We start from the raw sequence: 20,421 nt of genomic DNA, 5'->3' as shown, positions 1-20,421 counted from the left end.
AGTAAGGGAATACCGTGAGGCAAGGATAAATAAAACTCCAATGTCTTATCATTTTAATCCTCATACCTACCCGACATCAAACTTGCTCAGGGCACAGTAATCCTCTCTCATACCAGAAGAGTGCACTACACCAGTCCTGTCCCATCCCCCCCTACTCCCCCCTCTTTTTTTTTCCTGCAGGGCCCTTCAGTGTAAGAGCAAAACGATATTTCATGGCACACTAAGTAACTGCAGCAATATTTTCCTGGATACCTGATATTTCAAAGATGTCAGACTAGACAAATTCTGTTATGCACAGGATCATACCAGAGTAACCTTTGGCTTCTAGAGGAAAACCCAAGGACAACAACAAAAAACCACATTGCCAACCAAATATGCAGTACAGACAACTAAGGAAGAAAGAAGCAGCCCAACCATGCTTGTTTTGTTCTCCCAAACCAGTAGCTAGTAAAAGGAGGATGCCTATCCCTTACATCTATGCTTCGTAGCCTATGACCCCACAGCAGAGGCTCCAGCAGGGACCAGTGCCAGCAGCGAGGAGCAGGAAGGGCCTCTGAAGTCAAGGGAATACCAGGCGTAGGCAGAGTAATGCCCCAGTGACTGTTTGAAGAATTACAGCTGTCAAACATTGCACCTTGTCTAACCCTACTTGCTGGCAACATTTCCCAACAGAAAGGATACAGTAATTGGAGTCGGGTGTTTTTTATATTGTGCTCCATTTTGTTATTTTTCTTTGTTTTTTGTTTTTTTTGTTTTTTTTTTTTTTTTTAAAGCTTAATGCCCACAAACATTTACTACAATTTTTGAATAATATTGTCTTCAAGGGCTTCTTGCCAGAGTTAACTGTGCCAGTTAATTGCTTTATCCCTCTCTTCTCCTTTCCCTCTTTCTCTTATCAATTAGATGCCACTATATGAGAACTACTGGGGGGACCAGATACCAGGCATTATTTCTCTGTGGAAAGAATCCCCGCTCTTTTCAGGACTGTTTCACTGAAAGACAAATGAAAAAACAGCTTTACCGATTCTCCTTTCTTGTCCACACGTGTGGTGGGCCCCCAGTACTGATAAACAGGACAAACATGAAATAAGTAACACAAACTACCACTCTACTTCCCTAATTCCTTCATTCTGAAGTGAAGTACCTTTACTTATATTTATTTTTTAAGTTAAGGTATGGTAAAATTGCTTTGCTGTATGCTGGAATGCTGCTGAGCATCTTCCTTGCCATTCCTAATCCCATACTCTCCTCTCAGGGTATCCTTTACCAGCATACTGGTGCCACCTGGATGGCATTCTGCTTACTCTACATGGCCAGTTTCACCTCTGATGCATTATCCACAACCTGTGAAATAAATGAATAAAAACTTTCACACTGTACTTCAGTGCTTCATAGGGACACACGTTACCTCTGGGACTAGGATTAATTTATTCACCAGTATGCTAATTTCATTTGCCTATGGCTATTAGTGAATAAACTGAAGCCTGAATTTGGCATGGTTTTTAGGAGTGCTTGCAATGATAAATGACCAAGGGGGTATATCCACATGGATTCCCTTTCTTCTGCATTTTAATTCATTAACCAAATGAAGTCTTAAAACCACTTACCTATTTCCTACCCTTCTGATAGATTAGTACACATTTCATAGTCATTGATCTGATAAAGACAAAAAATAAACCAAGACTGCCTTCCACAGCATTACAGGCAGGATTCTCTCCATTCTCATCCTTCAGCTAAATCCAATTTTCCTCGTTGCCATTTGACTTGCAAGCAGTTTTGATCTAGGTTTTGTTTTCTAAACATTTGTCTTACCCAGGAAAAGCACTTTAACCTAGAGCAAAGAGCAGGGAAATAAGCAGGGAACTCCATAAAGAAACAGTCATAGCTCCAGGCAGATCTGAAGCCCATCCTCATATTCTGGGGATACATGGTCCATTTGCAACAAATTTCATGCTTTCTCCACTTCCAACCCCATGAGCTCAAACACAGCAGACTTCAATGGTGCTGTTACTTTATCAGTGCTTGCTTATGGGTAATCTAGCATTTTATTTAGAGACCTGCCTTATCTTTCCTTTTAGATTCAAGTAAATCACTTGGTGATCATTCAGTCCAAAGGTCTGGACCAAAGGTAGCTCCTTCTGAACATCCTTACCCTTTACTGACATCAACACTGCACAAGTGTCACACCATCTCCACTCAGTACACATTGAGTCACTGCTTCCAGAAATAGCATTTGCTTTTAGCTCACGTGAGGGAAGTTCCCCAGTACAACAAATAGAGTCACCTTTTCTTTTGGGCAGACAGGGAAGCAAACAGCTGGCAAAGACACGCTTTGTTTACCTGTTCTATTTGATGACTGATTTTCTGGTTCCACAATCCTTTACCTAAGGCTCCTGCCTTTACTTGGCTTTTAAGGATCTCTTTAAAAAGCCAAATTTGAAGAACATCAGTTGCTCTCCTGCTGAAGGGTGTGGATGAGGTGGTACTACACCATCTGGTCCCAGCTGATTTCATGCTATTAAAAAGAGTCATCTTTTTAAATCAGTAACTAAGTATTTTTAGTTCACATTTATTGCTGTTCTACAGCTGGGATCACAGTGTTTTGAAGTAAATCAGATGAGAATTACACTGTGAAGAATGTAGCAGAAGATATTCAGTGCACCTATATTAGGTTAATGTATTCTTTTTATGGATTTATTTTTCTTAGTTCAAGACGTGCAGAAAAGAACTGGGAAAATAATGAAATCCTTCAAACAACTGATTTACTCTGTATCAGGGATGTGTTTACCTGCCCTACTTAGATGGGAAAAAACAAGTTTTAGCTAGATGTTGCTAGATATGAATATTTTCATCTTTTATTTCCATAAAGATTAGCTACACGTGGCCCCTTGAGTAAACAATGTGTATTGGCTAATAAGCTCCACTGGTGGGGGGAAAACAGTAGCATTAAAGATGGATCTCTGCTCTCAGTTCCATTGCAGCTGCACAGCAGCCCAGAGGCTACAAGAAACAAAAATGTTTATTGATTACTTTCCCTATAACTTTGTACCAAGAATATTGAAGACCAGAGTGTCCTAATGACTGAACTTCCTTCATTTAGTTGCAACATGAGGACGGAGGCAAAAAGGGGAAGTTATTTGTTTAAAGAAAATTGGGATTAGGGAGAAATATATAACCTTCACGACTTTCAAATTAGGAATTGTTTCCAGCAGAACACATTTGTATCTTTACAAATAACCACTAAAACACTGTTTTATCAACTCAATGCATAGCAGGAACAAGGCAAAAATATTGTGCTTCCACAGCGAACAGACCTGCCTTTTAAGAGACCTATTAACAGGCACCAGTGCAATGCAGCTCCACTTCCAGTACAAGGGGACTTTCAAGCAGGTGCAATATACAGTAGGAAACAGGTGAAGGGCAAAACTGAAGTCATAGCTCAAGGTAACCACGCACTGCAGAAAAGTTCTTATGGCATGGTTGGAAGCCTTTACATGTTCCTCAGTGAGGGAGCAGCTCGGCTCTTTTCAACTTCAGCTCATCTATACTCAGCATAAATGAGTTTTCCAATTAAAAGACGAGTAAAATCATTAAAGATGGTCACCTTGTTCTTCGCACGTTCACACTCAATACCATGTCCCAAATCTGTACTGCCTAATTTTAAGTGCTTAGTAGAGCTCTGCCTCAACAGCAGAGGCACATCTGACAGACAGCCAAGACAACCATAATATGCACATACTACATGAGACATCCAGAACTAGCCTCCTTCAAATGCTCATCTATCAGAAACACACTGACATCTTAACCAGTATAATGTTATATTAGCAAACAAGAGTTTTCCTGACTGCTCAGCACTCACTGGTACTTCAGCCTGTGCCAATTAGACAAGTAACAGCACTTCTTGATGTGCAGATTCCTCTGACTGACAGAGGACACAAAGCGGCATAACCAGCACCAACTCTCCACCAAAAACTTAATAAAGTGCTTTGGTTTCTGGCAATGCTGTCTTTAAAGTCTCCGAATCCACACAAGAATGCCCTTCGCTATGAAGATCTACACAGTCTTCAATTTGACTTCAGGTTAGTAAACAAACACACTTTACAATTGCATTCTGTTCAAATTCACATCACTTGAATGTTTATCAGCTACTCCACCACTCAAAGCATTATTCATTTCAACAGCGTTTTCACTTGCTTTTCGTTCTATCCTCACAAAGGCAGTAAAACAGATTTATCTTTACCTTCTGATCTTTATTGTCCATTGTCACTTTTACAGATAAAAGCTTTTACTTTGTTTCCTCTGCATCCAGATAGTGGTTTTGCCTAGAAATCCAACTTTGCTGGGTGCCGTTTTGCCCTCTGTTAATCATCTCCTTACATCACTAAATTGGTTTTGTCACCATCTGCCTTACTGCATTTGGTATTATGAAGTGTTTCCATGTTTGTAAATTTAAAAGTGAACCTTCAGCAAGAGAAGAAACCACAGATACAGTGCTTCTGAAACACCAGCATATGCCTAAGAAACAAACCAGTATCAACTATGGTTGACCACCAGTGGCTTTACTAATGATGGCTCTTTGTTCATTTGGTTCTGTTATTCCCATCTGCAATTCCACAATTAGGTAGAACTGCAGATGTGGCTGCCTCAGGATATTTCATTAGTCTGGGAAACTTGAGAAGCATAAAGAGAATGGTTGGTTATCTTCTAGTGGCTATATGGGAGAGAAGACTAATATTAACGATGAGGGGCATCTGGGAAATGCTTATTTTATCTTCAAGAAAAAAAAAAATTACAGCCACTTTAAATGACAACTTATTTGTATAAACGTTTGATCAATAAGTAATGGAGTATTTACAAAGCTTTCCTAATAGTTGATGCAACATGTATATACATGTATCTCACCCTACTGCCAAAAGTCTCTACAAACTGGAAAAGCACAGAATTTAACTGTAGGCTGGAATTCTACCTCCCTAAGCCTGTCAAAAAGTAAGGAGCATTGCTTTTATTAGCAATGAGTAACATTAACACAGGTACCTGAGTACCATAACCAGAGAAGTTCCAAGGGAGGCTGCATAAGGTGTATAACCTTAACTCTATGAAACAAAAGTGAAAATTGTTTTCTCTATATTCCTCAGCCACTCCTGATGGCTCTAAATAATGAAAGATAAACAACTGTAATCTCTCTATATTTCATTAGGAATTGGTCATCATAGTCCCATCTGCTCTATTAGTCATTTTCAGGACATCTGAATGTAATATTGAAGTTAACCCAGTGTGGGATACTGACTGCTGTTTCTGTTTAAGTAGCAGTATATTTCAGTTTTGGCTTTATCTAACACAGGTTTTATTGAAACAAGTATATTACTGCACTCACTTTAAAGTTTTCAATAAATTTTCTATAAATTGAATGCGTGAACATTCTCTGCATTATTCTCCCAACAGCACAAGTCCCATGGCAAAGTCGACTAAGTATTTGCTTAGCAGCACAGCATGACAAAGCCATATGCCTTTCCCACTCAGGTTATAGAGTCAAAACTGACCTTTCTGCCTTGATGAACAATTGTTTTCTGAACAGCAACTGAAGAGGCTCACCACAGTACACAGAGGCCAAAACCCCACTGCTCAATACCACAGTAGCTGTGAGCCAACAACAGCCACTATGTCAATGAAATGTTGCTGTGCAGCTTGGAAACAAAACAAATTAAACATGGATTTTGCAACCTGAAGTTCATCTGACACAACTGTACAAGGTCAGCAGCCCAGCTGAAGCTGCACTGAGCAGTTATTCCATTCAAGATTACAGTAGGAAATTCGCAAATGATTAAACTTCAGGCCACCAACATTTTGGTCTTCAGTTGAAAAAAGTTCACCGTGATTCCACAAACATTATCAAACTCACCAAAAGTAAAATCTGGGTGGATAAACTTCATGAACTACAGAGACTAAATAAACAGGAACAGCAAAAGGGAGTTTTGGAGAAAGGAAGAAGGCAGCCCAATGCAAGCAGCATCTGAGGCACCTTGGAGGAATTAGGCTGGGGTTGGCTCTGAAGAATCAGGCTGGACTGACTACCTGACCCTTGGTGGTTTCACTGTGAAGATTTATCTTTTCAACTTGCACTGCGTAAAGCACTTTTGAAAACATATGGTAAATGGAGACATTCATGAACACATCCCATCTAATAAATACATTTTATGTTGTATAATAATAACCAGATTCAGTTAGGCTCAGCATAGGAGCCATATTTAGTGAGTATTGTTAGAAACTTTAACATCTAACAATTTTGGAAGAAAACATTAGAAACTTTCCAAAAGAACACCAAGTTGATAGCCTGACACCTCCTTACAGCCACATCAAAAAACCTGGATCCCATTATTGTAGTTGAGAACAGCAGTTTAACTTCTTATCTGTGAAAGCCAGGAATAGCACCTTTGAATCTCCATCTTTACACTCAGGAAAACTGTACACCAGATGACAATTGGTTCGTATGAGACTTTGGTAAGACCTAATATGTAGTTAAACCTAGCTGCACTCATCCCAAGTGCAATTTTGTATGAAAGATCTCTCAGGCTGCCAGTATCTTAGAACAAAGATGGGGGAGCAAACTGTTGAATTCCTGCCTTTCTCAGAAGGAAACAAAACTACAAAGATCCAAGTGAAAAAAGGACGCTTGAAATTTAGCACAAAATAGTCAATTTCTCCTAATGTGGGCAAGCTTTCTTAAAACACTACTTTTCTACTCCACTGTCATGGTAGTATGTGTGACATATCCTTATCTCATTTGTTTGTCAGGTTTGAAACTGTGTTACTCCAATGCTTTTTTCCAGACGAAAATGGAAGTTAAAGCTGGATGACAAGGAATTTAAGTAACTTCTTTCTGTTTGGAACAATGTTTGTATAAGTGTGCTACCAACTTGGTGCGTAAAGATATGAATAATCATTTGTTATTACATGGGGAAAGGTGGATTCGACACAAAGATGTGGAATGTTTTCAGATGATTTCATTGTTCTGTTGGACTGAGATTTAATTTCAGCCTTCCCTAACATTCCCAATCTGCACATTGCTGGAATTCCCCCCCACACTATTTCAATGCAATTTTCTAAGAGGAAAAAAAGAAAAGATTCAAAGTTTCTGGATCCTTTGAATTTTCCATCGAGTCAGTGGGGTTTCTCCTCAGGTTTGCTGCAGCAGACTGTGGTCCTGTAAGATGCATCTCTTGTGGTTCACCCAAGATGCTATGTGGGAAAACTAGGAATTTTCCAAATGCTACGCTATCATTTTAAATCAGTTGGTAGTTTGGTTTCCTATGATGCACACAGGATTACTCTGCAAACTACAGCAATCAGTTGTGGCCAAGTTTTCCACGACAGTAGATATTTCAGTACTGGAAACTTGTGCAAGGTATCTATAGGCAGGGGACAACACTTGGATTCTCTGTCATTGCTGTTGCCATCTCCATTCATTTTCCCACCACCAAATTTAGGTAGATTACATTTTGTATCAATACCATAAGATCACCAGGTTTGGAACAACTGCAACTTTTCTATACAGTAGACAGTATTTAGCTAGATATACTGGGTAGATCATAACAGTCTATTAGCTCTTTGAACAACAAACAAAAAACAACCAGTAAAATCTTTTGGAAATGGAAGTTGTAGCCCAGGATCTCAAAGCAAGAAAAATTACACTCAAGAAAGCAAACAACTCTTGTTCAGATTTTTTTTGCACATTTGGATGTATTCTGTGTGCTTTGAGCATCAATCTGTTACCGGAGTATATGGAAGATGCACACAGGGCCTGCTCTAAGTTTTACTCACTTTATGTGAGCTACTGTGCACAATAATATTAAATGGCCTGGGCACATCGTAGCACTCCGACTTGACTTAGAGAAGTGAAAAGCAGTACCAAAGGAAATGCCAGGTTTCATTATGTTCCACATAGATACATCTTATATATTTCATAAACCCAGTAATAGCAAGGAAAAAAAAATAAAAAACAGGAGCAGAAAACTATCACCAGCATTTATGAAAACCTGTACCATGATTACTGACAAACCTGCTTTTTTTTTAAGCCTTATTCTTTCATGTAAATACACTCTGAAGCAAATAACAGATGACTGATGCTGCAATACAGAAAATCCTACATCAGCTACATTACAATATTTTTAAATAGCGTTCCAGCCTCTCAACCATCATATGCCATCAGCATTGCTCTAGATTAGTTTTCTGAATATTTTCATCTTTTAAACTCTGGACAGAAGATTAGTTTAGGTCATACCATCAACACAATGAGTGTGCTGATTTCTCAAGCTAAATTAAGAGTGTATCGTTACCATAGGAGCCCAACTGTGCTATGGAAGCTAAGTGCATTACACTTACACCACGTATTTAAGTTCAGATTCAGTTTCATTTTTATAGTACTAGCTTGTATTTGTGATAACCCGGTTAAGGCTGTGTTATGTGTGTATACATGGGCTCATATGCAGGATAAAAATTTACAAGCCAGACTACCACAGTAAAGCTACAGTCATCTCAGGCTAACAACCTCTAAGTTCACATTCATTTCAGCAGAACAATGGGTGTTATCTTTTTCTGCATGCAAAGCAACATGGTCATCAGTAATTCTCATTGTAATTTCACATACCTCTATGCATCTCTCAGGCCGAGGTCCTAGACTGTCATCCACATTGGCTGATAGTAACCCTGAGTAGGGGGAAAAGCTGATCCATCTGAACACTAAAAAACAAAAAAAGAGAAAGAAGACTGAGTATCTAGACCAGATTCCATACAGTTAAAGCTGACCCTTCCATTTTAAAGACAAAAACAGCCTCATTAAATTACAGTATAGTTTGGTGGGGCCAGTTTCACAGCAAAAATAATTGTTACACGAACACTAATTACAGCTGAAGGTTTCCACAGAGAACGCACACTCAAACATGAGCACAAGAGCTAGAGGAGAACAACCCCCTGCTGACAATTACAATAAACCAAAAGCCAGCCGAAGTGTACATGAAAGCTTTTTAAAATCAGCCAATACCAGTTCAAACTATTTGAGACCCTCTGTCCAATTTTTGCCTGCTTAATACACACCTACATAGTTCTCCTACTTTGTTCTTGTAAAAAAAAACGTGCAATGGTTTGTGATAACATAAATTGTAGTGATTTACTTGGCAAGTCCATACAATGTACCGACAGGTCTGAAAGCCAAAGGCTGAAGCCCAGCCCCAGCCGTTACTTAAAACAAAGCCACAAGACCTCCAAGCCCCAAACTGCCAAGTCTCACCAAAAAGGTGATGATTTAGATCCACTGAATTTCACATCGAGTAAATGAACTGCTGAAACTTGGTCTTCAACCAATGCTTGGAGCAGACATCAAATCGCAGGGTCTGGGATGAGAAAGGTTCATCCAGAGGACACTGCAACAGGTCTGAGCCCAAATAGGTATAAACAAAGTGAGCTGTACAGCTGCCTCATTATTACACTCAGATGGTCAGAAACATTTTATGTACAAGGGGTGGGAAAAACAGTTCTGTTATTATGCAGAGATTTTAAAGATGAACATGTCTCTAAACCCGTGAAGAGCAAAAAAATAAAAAATAAAAAAATCAAATTAAGATCCTGCTGGCAATGAGTTTGTTAATTTTTGTGAGTTTGTTAATTTTTGTTTCCGTGGATTGGAATCAGCAAGATTTATTTTTGTAATGGAGCCTTTAAGACATTCTGTATCTCCAGCTCAGCAGGGATCTCACAGGAGCAGCACGTGCAATGAGCTCAGCACCATGCAGCTGGAGGGCAGAAGTGCTGGTGCATCACAGGGCTGGGCTGCACTGCTCTGCACCCACCCAGAGGGCACCACAGAGGCAGAGACTCATCACCTTTTGCTCATGTACAAAATACTTCTAGAAAACAGGCAGTCCTCCTAGGGAAAAGCTGGTTCAAGCCATGCATCAGCCTAGTTTTGGAGCCTGAAATTGCATCCCACAAGCTCCACCAGCCCTGCTACGTCCAAGGTGAACTGAGACGGAAGCCATTCTATGGATTTCAGCATTGCTTTAAGTCTTTATCAGGCTTCAGGAATACTATAATTGCTACTAGCATTCACATAAAAAGAGTTTATACACACTGATAAGGAGGGACAAAACAGTTTAGATTGCATGTCAGATTTCACAAACAAAAGTCAAGCTTTGCTAATGACATATATACATGGGTATATATAAACTACACATTAGGTAAATCATGTCCATAATCAAAGCCATAATCCCTGAAGAAAACTGGTCATCACTGGCAGTTCATAGTCATTCAATTCTGGCTCAGGCCTGAAGCAGTGTTCTTAATACCTAATTTCAAACAGATTTTTTTTCTTAAAAAGATCATAAATGATGGAAGATGCTATATATTTATAAAACAGTGACCAGAGGATTCCACTGGTTTCCTAAAGCACGTCTTAGAGCAGTCAGATATTTATGAGCCATAAGGAAAGGTTATCACAGCTTTGTGAAACCATCCTTACCTATATGCTACCAGGACAAATTTATGTATGGCTGCAACAAGTGTGACCTGCCCCAAGGAATTTGCTTCTAAAGAGGGCAATCAGGATCAGTCCCAGTTCCTCAACAGCTGGCTCAAGCTTTGCCAAGCATTTTGTTGAGATGCAACAAGGCCCACACACACAGCAATAGAACGAGTTTCCACAACTGAGTTCTCACTAAATTAAAGAACAAAAGAAAATTCTGACTGCAGTGTATGATCGTTCAAGAGCAGCAATGTCAGATTATCACTAAATCATTGTACATTTCATTGTAATTCTGCATTTGAAATCAACTTGCCCAAGTTATGATTAAACCATCAAAGTCTAGTTAATTCCCCAAAACTTAACTACCCTCTAAGGTCCCTTCCAACTCGCATGATACTGTGATACTATACTCACTATTTCTTAACTTAGATTTTTAAGGTTTTATTTCCGTTAAGGTAATTGACCGCCTCTGCTTTCTTACTCTTGAAGCAATAGGACCCTCAAAGCTTTCCAAAATCAGATTTCATTATAAAAATAACATCATCAGGTCACAGTTATGAGCAGGAAGTATCAAAAAAATGGTGATTAGAAGCTTAGTGTGTTCTATGAGATTACCTAGAAATTTTTATGTTTAAATAATGTCAGTGGATTACCCTACATTAACAACATAATACAAGTTAATGAGGCACCCAAAACAAAAGTCATTGCAGTGCTCTTCTGTTGTTTAATTGCTTATAATCTCTGTTCAGTATAATACTAGGTGCAAACAATTAAATACAATGGTAAAGCACTTCATCAAACCTAAGGAAGATCCATGGCAAGTATTCAGACCTCTATTCCCTGAGGTTAGAAGTTTAAGAACAGAATAATACTGAATCATATCCCCACTCATAGCCCTATTATCTTTTCTCTCTTTAATTCTTAGACAAAAATTGATGAAGGAGCCTAATCTCTAGATTTTATCATCAAGTAGTAAGAACAGATACATCACAATGTATAAATCCATGTTTCTTCCCTGGAGTCAATGGAGTTGTATTAATTTACTTTAGCCAGGGTCAGAGCTGTTACTTTCATACATTCAAAGCCAGGAGTACACCTGTTTGATCTTGAAGAGATTCTACATGTTTTATTGGCATAATAATTTGACACTGTTAGAAATACTTCTTGAATATAAGCCTTTTTTTTTTCCTAATTCTAATTCTTCTGTGCTACAGAAGTATGTAGGAAGATGTACATACTTATAGATCCATAAGTAATTAACACCTAAGAGCGCTGCTGGGAAAATTGTCTCAGCTGATCTTTAGACAGTACACCTGCCTAAATATATTCACACAGCATTTACTCCTGTCTTTAAAAGAAGCAGCAGATTAACAAACCACAGGTGCCAAACGAGGATGGAACAGAAGCTCCCTTTAAAGTGAAGCACACAAGTCCTAGTGTGGGCCACTAGCCTCAAATCATTTAAGTGCTGTAAAGACATCTCCCAGTAACTTGTCTCTTCCTATCTAGAACAAATTTCATCTCTGCTGACTCACTCATCTACAGTAAACACTGATTTCAACAAACACCTTCCATAGTTAGAGAGCAGGAGCAGGTAGGCTTTAGGAGGAAAGGCAATAGCTAGAAAACCCCAACACACTACTAAAATATATCCACCAACCTTTGCTCTTCAAGGGGCTTTTTCTAGAGAAACCACTTACCTCAAAGCAAACCAAACCCCAAAATTAATATATAAATAACATTCAATTACCTTCAGTCTCACAGGCTGAATAACTAATTTTACTGGTCAATTAAGAAATGTAAAGTCATGCTTACAATTCCCAAGGTCATCTAAAGCAACAGCTCATAGCCTCAAGGATCAAGCAAAAGAGTTCTTGGCATTATCTTCCTCCAGTACAGCAGTTGTTTCTACCTCAGCTACCAAAAAGAGCCTTGCATGCCAGATTACATGGTTTATAATCTCTTGCTCAGGAGCTAATTCACTGCAGCTGAAGCTGGCTCCAGCCTCACCCAACTGGGCTCCCTGGTAACAAATGCAGTGAGCACAAACACCTGTGGTAGATGGTTAGTGCAAGGAGAACGTTAACCTTTCCTGTGCCAGTGGTTTAGCCTGGTCCATATACATCTTATTGCAGCCTTAAACACATACAACTGTTCCAGTGAAAGCAGCCTGTTCCTCATTAGCAATTTCACAGAGTCCGAAAATAATGATGTGACAACAAACTCAACAAAATTTGCTCTAGGGCACAACAAGAAATAGACAAGATTTCCATATTTTTGGAGGACAATTTACTGTACTTGAAAGAGATGAATTCTTTCTGTTTACATTAACCGCCTCACTATTTGGTCCAATTATTCCTTCTACTTCAGCAATCATGTTATGCTTGTTCAAGAAGAAAGAAATAACAACAGCTTATCTAGTTGAGAGCTAAGAACAAACAGTAAAAAATCAGTGGATGTACTTAAGCACTACAGTTGTTGCTATTGTGCTAAAGAGATGATTCATGTTCTCATAGCAACTCGGGTGAAAGAAAAATGCTCTTCTTCTGAAAAGGCTTCTGTTGTAATGGTTAAAGAACTCTTGAATAATCAAGCTAAATGGAGAAGGGAAAAAACACTTCCCTATGAAATTACGAGCACTAAACTCAAGGACATGTTGATCTTTATATTATATCGATCTTCAAACGTATCTCTGTTAATAATCTGCCACTGTTATATACGGTATCGAGCCAAGACAAAAACAGACAGCATCAAATATCACAAAGCCCTTTAAATAATGTGAATCCTCCAGCCAACAGCTGTGATAACTGAATGTTTATGGAGGTTTGCTACAGGAGAAATCTGTATCGTATATTCAAACGCTCTTCAGTCAGAACCATTCACACAAATGATTACTACCAGCCCTTCACAAACTGCCCCATGCATTTTGCATTCACATGGCTAACTGGCCACAAGCAGCGAGCACCAAATCCTTTCTGGCATGGCTGTCACGCCATGCTCATGTGTCACTTTGCTCTCACTGCACGCACATCACAGTCACAGCAGATTGCAGGGAACTGGCAGGAGTGACAGAGAAGTCCGACTGGACCATGGTCACGTTAAGCTGACTTCATAGTTTCGGTGCACTGTGATCTTGTCTTCACCCATTGAGGTTTATACTGTTACCACAGTCAAAATAGATCACAGTTTGCTAGCACATTACTGTCATGTTTTATTCATGCTGAATATGCTTTATATATATGCGTTTTTTTTCTATCCATTCATTGCAAAATGGCTTTCACAAAGCACTTGCTAAGTTGCTGCAGGCACGGAGGACAAGCTTGTCCTTGACCTGTGTTTTAACACTCCCCTCTGAGTAGAGCTTGAGTTTCAAATAATGGCCAGGTTGTGGGATTAGGAATCAATATTCAGGAACGCTAGCAAGAGAGAGGAGGCTTAATTTCCTGATATGTGTCAGCACAGCATCAAGCTAGACCTAGGCCAGGTAGCATCAGTTACCAGCACTGCCTTCTGGAGCTGCTCCTAGACTGAACTTCCTGGGAAGGGATAAAGATATCAGCATTTGCTTTCCTTTCCCCAGCTGCACTCTCCTTTTCTCTCTCACCAATGTCTTCTTCCTCATTTTCCTCTTCTGCTTCATTCATTGCTTTTCCCTATTTCCTCTCACATCATTTTTCTCTTCCTTATCATCCTCCTCTCCTCCCCTCTCTGCTTTGCTGTTCTTTGTCCACAGGAGCCTCAGCATTACCAGCTGTGAGTGCTGGAGCTGCGTGCATCTGGCATCATGTACAAACCACTGCTTCTGGCAGTACCCGCCCAGCCCTGCAGGATGAGGCCTGCTTGGATAACAAAAACCCACAGTAGCCAGAGGGAAAAAAATATTAAGTCTCTCCAACTGATTGTGGGACAAGTAATTACTGTAAAAATCAGCAGAATCCCACCCAAAGGAAGGGATCGTGGAAGCAGACCTTTTGATCTCACCAAGGTATGTTCTGCATTATCCCTGTGAGGGAGCATTCAGCTGGTGGCCCACAGCTGGCTGCAAGATGGGCTGCAGCCTTCAATGTTTATTTCCTCTGCCAATCTGTGTTGCAACTCTATAGCCACTGAGAGTTCTGTAACCGACCATTAATTAATAGTTTCAGCCAAGCAACACTGAGTGTATTTGCCCTTTTAGCAATGAGCATTTTGGAAACTGTAACTGTATCAGTAACTTCTTAAAAGTTTTCTCAACGGGTTTTGACAGCTTTAATACAGGAAGGTGGGATGGTGGCAGGATATCTACCCAGAGATTGTCACACGGTTCTCTTAAACTTATCCAAAGCTTTTTAGGAACTTCTTGGAATGCCCGACGGTTTCACCATGCTCCATCAGTTGGATTTTGGCAGAGAAGCGCAGCGGGGTATCCAAGAGCACCAAAAGGGGATGGACTCGTTCAGGCACTACTCCCACTGGAACACAGCTCCTCTGACTGCAGCAAAGTCCTGCTGGCAAAACATGACTGCAAGCTCAGCATCCAGCCCTAGAGCTCCTGGTGAGCATGCTACAGCAAGCTCCTCTGGATGTAACAGCTGCTGTGACTGTTCTCTAACACTTACTAAGACACTGACTTGAGCATGTACCTTATCCAGATCTTTCAAGGCACCCAGTGTTATACTGAGATCAGCATGCAAATTAAAGCACAGCATGGTTGGGTGAATTGGTTTAAATTTCATTATTATATTTGCTCTTAATATCTGCAAGATACAAAAATGTCTAATAAAGAAACACTCCTCTGCTTTATTTCAAGAGTCATGTTGAAACAACTGAAGCAGCTCTTTGTGAACAAGCTATACACACCCCAAAAATTGCCTGTAAATGAGATTCATCTTTGACCTATACCCACTAGCTTCTAGAGCCAGCAAACAACCCCACCAGGCAGTGAGCTTCACTTTCAAATTGCATCTAGGATGTATCTGATGCAGTGTAGCCAGCACAGGGAGCACTGCTGCCATGAACTTTCTTCTACTTTTGCAAGGCCTGGGAGCTCGTACCCATCTGGAGTGCTTGGAGCACTTTTGCCCATACACACACATTTCAGCAATTGGCCAAAATGTCTTCTAGCTAATTTTGGTTTCCACAAGAGCTAAGCTGCATGCATACGGCTCTGTTATGATTAAATGATGCACATCTAAGTGCGTTGTGTTTACAAAAAGAAAAATGGTTATGAAGCGATGTTTTCGCTAGCTCTCTTTGTGTGCTTAGAACATAATTAACATGAGGACAGGCTTGTCCTGGCACAAGTCAAAAATGATTTAAACAGAGATCTTTCAAATTAAATGCTTGCGAGCCTGCTTGTGGGTTTTATGGATTTCAGGAGGGCAGATTCACATGGCAGAGTACACCAGGAAGTATGGGAACAGCACAAGAAATGCCTGTTCCTTGCAGTACTTTTCTGGCTTGTCCATTCCTGAAGCATTACAGCGGATGATTCATGAGGCAGAGAGTGTTCTGCAGTGCAATTTACACTCCGCATCTGTGTCACTTCTTGACTCAGGAAAGAGAAACTCTGATACACCAAAGGTTGGCCCAAGGTTAAAAATAATCTCTGGTAACAGTAAGCAAGTTTTTCCTGGTTGGTATCAGACATGCAGACCTATGTAGATCACTGCTGAAAATCCAGCAAGCTTCGGTTCCGATAGCTCTGTTGGCCCAAATCCCCAGTGCTGGGGTGCATAGGCATTTGCAACCCCAGTGGCATCTCTGTACGACAGCATGGCTTGATCTTTAATGGTATTTTATCCTGACAGTACACAGAGAAACAGCTCACTGTACAAACAGAGGCATTTGGAAGTCATGGAATCATAGAATGGCTTGGGTTCATCTGGTTCCAAGGCCCCTGCCATGGGCAGGGTTGCCAACCTCTAAATCAGGAATATGCAGTGGAGCTCAGCAAGAAGTAGAGTCCCAGGTTCTTTCTTTACTCAGCAATATGATGGAGCTCAGCTTGGTTGGGCTCATTTTTCCTTACTGCCAACAGTGCAGTACTTTTTAAACCAGCAAACAAAGTTCTTGCGTGTGCTGCATTGTACTTTAAAGCAGACCCCTAAGGAACTTTCAACAGTGTCAGCATCAGCGTATTACAGAGTTTGCCACCACCCATGCCAAGCTAAGCCAAGGGAGACATCATTCCTGGAAACTCCCGTGTTCAAGGGATTTCTCATGTCTCCGAGTTTACTGAAGACCAGCATAAATTACCCTGAATGGCTTCTTGGGGCTGAAAGTGATCTTTGAAAGCTGTGGCATTTTTTGCCTAGAAAATGAATTCTGAAATGCTCATTTTGGACATAAATCGGACCTACTCCTGTGGTGGCACCACTAGGAAAGCATTACTGGAAGCTTGGTAGCAAACGTGCTCTGTACTTTCTTTCTTTGAGTGTGCTAGGTTATTAATGTTGTGGTAGGGACACAATCCAAGTCAAGGTGAATAAGGGTTACTACTGGTAAAATGAGTGGTTCCCAGGCCTCCAACATATTCACACCACTACCTTTGTGCAGAGTGAACGTAAAGAAAAAGAATCTGCAATTAGATCCCAACCACATCAGTGCTCTGATACATCACACTACACAGCCACATGAACAACGGCATCTGCACCAATGAGGAAGCAGAAATGTGTTGCTGGGAGCAGGGCTGGTGGGCATATAGAACCACTTCAGGAGCACAGCACACTTACCTGAGCTTGAAGCTACCATCGGAAATTCTCCTTTTAAATAATCTAAACCGTCTCATAAATTGCACTGATAAATTACTTGACAAAGAAGTAAACTTGTCATTATACAAACTGGGTAGCTGGTCACTAATCAGTCTAGAGGCTGGCAAGCAACAGGGATATCATGATGGGTAATGTAGAAGACCACGAGTATGCTTCTAGAGTAATCACAGCTCTGTCCACTAGACTACCCACTAGAAACATCTTTCCAACACTGTTTCAGAGAAAGGGATTTTTCTGACCCAAATACATTCACTAATGACTCCAAAGAACAAATGTTGGTTTTGCTCTTTTCTCAAGAAAATAAAGTTTTGAGTTGTACACCGCAGACCTTTCTGGTAGACCCTACTGGAAGAAGGTAATGCCTCACAAAGGCTAACTTCTCCAGGAATTCAGCTTTGTTCCTGCTTTCCTCCAGAACAATGTTGAATTCATTGATGAAATACCTTTGGCAGAAAGGAGCTACATTTCTGCTCAGCTACCCCAGACCAGATCTTGAGTGGCATGGATTACATGGGGTCCAATCTTGAAATGTAGTGATCTTCTGCTTTAGCCAGATATAACCAGACCTGGAGGTCTGCTACAGCTGTGTTGACAATCCAGTAAGTGGCAGTGCCAGAAATTAAATACAATATTGCTCTTTTTGGCTGCCAAAGTAGCTCTAAGGAACCATTTACGCTGAGTACTGCAGAGTCCAAAATGTGGGAGGTATTGCCCAGAATGCAAGTGAAAATGTGACTTTAGAACTGCACGTTGGCAACCAGCCCTCACACTGCAAACAAAAGGGGCCAAGACCATTCCTAGCATTAACTGAGGAGGGTAGGCTCCCCGCTGGAGTTAGTGAAATCTGAAACAAAACAAATCACCACAACTGTGATCCAGAAACTGTATGTCTATAATCAGATCTGCTGCCCTTCTGAGGGCTGACTAAAACTTACATTTAGAGGGCTTTTGGAAAGCAATCCATCTCTAATAAATAGGGTACCAGCTATACATCAAGTGCTGTGACTGTATATGAGGTTTGAATCACAATATGAGACACGGTAAGCCAGTTGCTCATCTTTGTTTAATAACAAGTTCCCCTTAGCCTAACACACAGCCATCTGGAGAGAAGGAAATGTTCCCAAAAAAACTGTGATTTAGTTTTTAGTCAGACCCCTTGGGGGTCCATTCATTTTCTATTCATTTCTTTTTCACATTTTCTTCCCTTGGACCACTTCAACCTTTAAGCATGGCTTGTATGCTGTAAGAAATATACTTCTCACACAAGTAGACCGTTTTCCTCTGGACATCAAATTTCTGAAAGCTATTTTAATTTCTCTGCAAGTTACACTTCAGCAGAAATATTATAACAAAATTCCTTGCTCTCTAGTCTGCTAGGATTACCTGTTGGTAATACACAACACAGTAATTACCCGGTACAATACACCAAAGCCTCTTAACCCACTTTTGTGAAGTATGAAAATGTCCACAAGCCTCATTCATGTGAAATGCATCGTTACTTTTCCTATTGCAGGGAAAACAGTACTTCCCTGTTCTCCCCAACATTCAAGGAATGTAAGAGGGAAGAAGTGAAACCTTATTTTCTCTTTTATCTCTTATGAAATAGTTTCTGCAAATATACTTGTAGACTTGAGGAGGATTTCGCATGACAAAGCTACCTGGTGCATTCACAGCCAGGCCCTCAGAACAGAGGAACCTTGAGAGAAATGCTTCACCATGTTGCCGTTTGCTAAACAAGCTGAAAGTTCATTCTGTTCACCTTTGTGTCCCATTCATAAGCAAACGGCTCAAACAACTCTTGATTCCAAGCTGTCTCCCTGCCTAATAAGTTTCATTATTGACAGCTTGCCAGCAACAGCCCTAAAGTCAGCCTGGGAACATAAATACAGCCTCTTGAGCTTGCTTCAGTGCTAGAGAACTGCTTTCAATACTGTCGACAAAGCTTTAATGGTGTGAACTCAGAACTCGAGTACTACTGAGCACTCCATGATCAACACCCACAGAACATTCAGAGAGTTTCGTTCCAAAAGTATTTTAGGAGCCCTTGAAATCAGAGGCTTTCTCTCTGCTCTGTAAAAGCACATTTTAGAAAACAATTTAGACCATTTTTAGCTGCAGAAATGTTGAGATAACCCCACGTGCAGTGTCACTTTCCTGTTGACTTCATTCCCACAAAGTCATGCTCTCAAGCCGCTTGCCTTTTTCGTCTCTCTGCCTTTCCAAAAAGCTCTGAAACGCCATGAATATATATTAAAAGTTCAGCAATATTTCCTGTTCCAGCTCATTCCTGAGTGGTTCACAGGATGGAACAAGTCCTGCTGCCCCCTCCTCGCCTGCTGGGGGTCCTTATCCTTTGATTAAACTTGAAGAAGCTGAATGCTGCTCCAGTTCAGGCCACCAAAGCATGAGCCACGCTGGCTCAGGCAGCCTGTGTGTGACCTGTTCACACTGTGAGCACAGCTAGTTAAAGCTCCTGGGCTGCAGCTCCAAGCTCAGAACGTCTTTACCTAGTATTTTTCCTCATACGGAGCAATAAATGCTCCAAGTAATTACTGCCTTGTGTCTCATTCTTGCTTTATTGCGTCTGGAGTCTTCTTTTCCACTGGCTTTCAGGAAACGCGCTGCAGCACCCAGCTGTCCCAGAGCCCATTTCCCACCCCAGCTCACAAACTTTGGGCTTCAGGGCTGGCCAGCATACAAAAGTTGCACAAGTTTAACAACCTTTAAACTGATCTAAAGTGGCACAAAAGCATGTGTGGAGGAAAGGCTATTGGCTTGCAACTATCTTATCCAAAAATTAGACAATTAGTGGTTGATGCAGCTATTACGGTAACCTCCTGATTTAAACTAATTTGATGTAAGCTGGTTATAAACCAATTTAAGTGTGTCCAATCAGAGACTCGTGCTGGTTTAGCTAACTGGATTTTGCAGCTGAACTGATGCTGCTGTTCTGCGTGGACAAGCCCCTGGGCTCACGCACCCCATTTTTCCATTGCTTCTGTCTCCTTTCATTTACACCAGGGCTGTGAATCTCACCAACTCCTGGCAGTCCTGCTGAATGCCCACGCAGAACAAGTGGAATGCTAGTACAAGCCCAGAATTCTTTCATGTTTTTGTTCTCAAAGAAGAAAAACATAAGTATTTTATCACACAGAG

General features: G+C 40.6%; 1 long non-coding RNA gene across 1 annotated transcript in view; it reads right to left on the bottom strand.

Moving 5' to 3' along the window:
• Positions 1–12,425, bottom strand: part of LOC140257465 (uncharacterized) — a 101,982-nt gene extending 89,557 nt beyond the window's left edge. The window contains exons 1-2 of the long non-coding RNA XR_011905022.1: positions 12,329–12,425; positions 8,645–8,736 (exon numbers count right to left, since the gene is read on the bottom strand). This is a non-coding gene — a long non-coding RNA (uncharacterized lncRNA). The remainder of the gene's footprint in view (positions 1–8,644; positions 8,737–12,328) is intronic.
• Between the last annotated feature and the right edge of the window lie 7,996 nt (positions 12,426–20,421).

The sequence above is a fragment of the Excalfactoria chinensis genome, chromosome 11 (genome assembly GCF_039878825.1).
Source record: "Excalfactoria chinensis isolate bCotChi1 chromosome 11, bCotChi1.hap2, whole genome shotgun sequence".
NCBI lineage: Eukaryota > Metazoa > Chordata > Aves > Galliformes > Phasianidae > Excalfactoria > Excalfactoria chinensis.
Note: the sequence above shows the minus strand (reverse complement) of the source record. Positions and strands in the feature narration are given on the sequence as shown.